The sequence below is a fragment of the Trypanosoma rangeli genome, assembly GCF_003719475.1.
Source record: "Trypanosoma rangeli strain AM80 chromosome Unknown Tra_15.4_contig_00227, whole genome shotgun sequence".
NCBI lineage: Eukaryota > Euglenozoa > Kinetoplastea > Trypanosomatida > Trypanosomatidae > Trypanosoma > Trypanosoma rangeli.
This window is the reverse complement of record NW_021705968.1, coordinates 30,585-32,775: the sequence shown is the minus strand read 5'-3', so window position 1 is coordinate 32,775 and position 2,191 is coordinate 30,585. Positions and strand designations below refer to the sequence as shown.

At 58.3% G+C, this 2,191-nt stretch overlaps 1 non-coding gene across 1 annotated transcript, besides 3 other annotated features; it reads right to left on the bottom strand.

Moving 5' to 3' along the window:
• Positions 1-288: 288 nt before the first annotated feature.
• TraAM80_06322 lies at positions 289-361 on the bottom strand. The gene has a single exon. It is a non-coding gene; the product is annotated as a tRNA-Lys (tRNA).
• A 326-nt stretch (positions 362-687) lies between these two features.
• Positions 688-1,169: a mobile genetic element.
• A 144-nt stretch (positions 1,170-1,313) lies between these two features.
• Positions 1,314-1,886: a mobile genetic element.
• Positions 1,887-1,895: 9 nt separating this feature from the next.
• Positions 1,896-2,013: a mobile genetic element.
• The last annotated feature ends 178 nt before the right edge of the window (positions 2,014-2,191 follow it).

Here is a 2,191-nt window from a genome sequence, read left to right as displayed (position 1 = left end):
ACAATATGGGCGGGGCGATTGGTGCTGACACGGTCTCCTACGCTGCTGCTGGGCTGTTCCGATGCGATATTTTGGCGTGGGCGAGCACGTGCGTGCCACGTTAAGTGACTTGCGCCGTTCCGTTGGCGCCATGTAGTTCAACCCGGCGTACGCGACTGCCTCGGCATGGGGCGTTCGCGTCCGCTGAAAACTGCCGCTGCCTCGCGTGCCTGGCGAGCGCCGCGCCCCGTCGCCACCCGCGCAGGGCAATAATGCAATAAAAAAAAGGAGTGATTGAAGGGAAAAAAACACCCCCCGTGGGGGTCGAACCCACGACCACACGGTTAAGAGCCGTGCGCTCTACCGACTGAGCTAGAAGGGCCACACGGCGCCCTGTGCTGAACCAAACATTTGCGGGGAAGTTTCGGCGAGGCGCCAACAGTAACCAACCCCAAAAGAAAAGCCGAGCACCGGCAAATTACCTTCTGCTTTGGGAAGAGGGGGGAGCCTCGCCAAAGATTAGGGAAGACAGGGGGCAAAGCCGCGCACGAGGATGCCCAAAAAGCGGGGTTTTCCCGTTTCTTATTTGCGCCGCCCCCCGCGGTGCCCCTCGACGCAAGCAAAACCTGCAAGTTTGACGGCGTGGGGGGCGCTCGTCTGCACCGCATTTTCTACGGTCTGAGAAGTGTGAATGAAACTCCTGGGCCAACAGCTTCAAGCATAGAATTGGAAAACGTCGGCGTCCGGCGCTAAGGCCCCCACAAAGGTGCGTAGAATTTCCCCCCTTAAGCATTGCCCTCGCGGCGTGCACGAAAATGGCCCCAAGTTCTGAGACCGCGCCCCCACGGAGGCAGGGCGCATTTTGCCACCGAGAGCAAGGTCCGCTACCACCTAAACTCGCGATCGCCCGACCGCAAAGCAGAAACGCAACGGACAAGGAACCAGTTCATCCTTTTTTTCTGGGAGCCATTGCGCACTACACATTTCAGGCGCAACTGCGAGTCAGCCACAGGCGAAGCTTTGGCCTGGAAATACACATCTGGACGCAAGGCGGCATCCCAACCACACCCCGCATCTGCGCTGACGGGCGGTGGGCGACGCACTTTTAGGACAGCACAGCGAGCAGCGAATACTCTCACTTGCAGATTTATCCCTCCCTTTTCCCATCTCGCAAACCAACAAGAGTTTTCTGCACGACGAGACCGACAGCAAAAGTCTCTGGGAGTTGCTCCGCACGCCCCACCCAGGCCGCAAAGCAACGAAGAGCCAACCGCCGACTCCACGATGGATCGCCCCCATCTTCTCGAGACACTCTCTTTGGCATGCCAAAACTCCCGCTTGCCGCGTTGGGGGTCAAACTGTAGGGCAAAACCCCTGCACCAGACGGCGTGCGTGTTGGGGCGCTAGGGCACCTCTTGGCGAAGGGCATCTGGTTGCCCATCCTCTAGATCCAACACGGTTTGGCGGCCGGTGTGGTTTTGGCCGAGCGGAGGCGTGCCGCTATTGTCAAACTCTTGAAACCTGTTAAGTCGCCCAAGCAGTTAGAGCCGCACCGACCCACCAGCCCCACCCCCATTGTCAGCGAGGTTGCTGAGAACATGATACTGACTGAAGGGGCTGCTTTGGGTATGGATGCCGCGCCTCCACCAGCATGCGAGCCACAGTGTACGCGCCGCGGCGGTGTAACTGCCCCGCATGGCTCACAAATCGGGGCGCAACGGAAACGAACACTTCCCGGCACGTCTTTCAAAGAATGGTGTTGACAACTATCCACACAACAGATCCTATCGGATAACGCTCGCGCTGGTTGATTTTAGCGAGGCTTTTGGCTCCATTAGCCATCGTGCCCTCGGGCGCCCACCAGCCAATGTGCCACGGTGAATAGCCGAAGGTAGTTGCAGAATTTCCTGCCAATTGAACGCCCAAACGCCTCGGCCGTACTCCAATGACTCGATATTAACGACGGCCTCCGCACCGCAAAGTGTTCTCAACGAAAGTTGCTTCAAAACGGGCGGCTTTTGTCCCTGCACGGCCGGCCCCAACGCGCCCCTATGGTTTCGTGTGCCCAGGCGTCCGGGAACAGGGGGGTCGGGGGATGAATTGTTCACCTAAACCTCCTTCCTCTGCCTGCGTTGCCCAACGGCATTTCATCTTCGCCCAGAAACAATAAATATATATTTAACGCACCTTAAAAGGGAGCTGCCTAACGGGA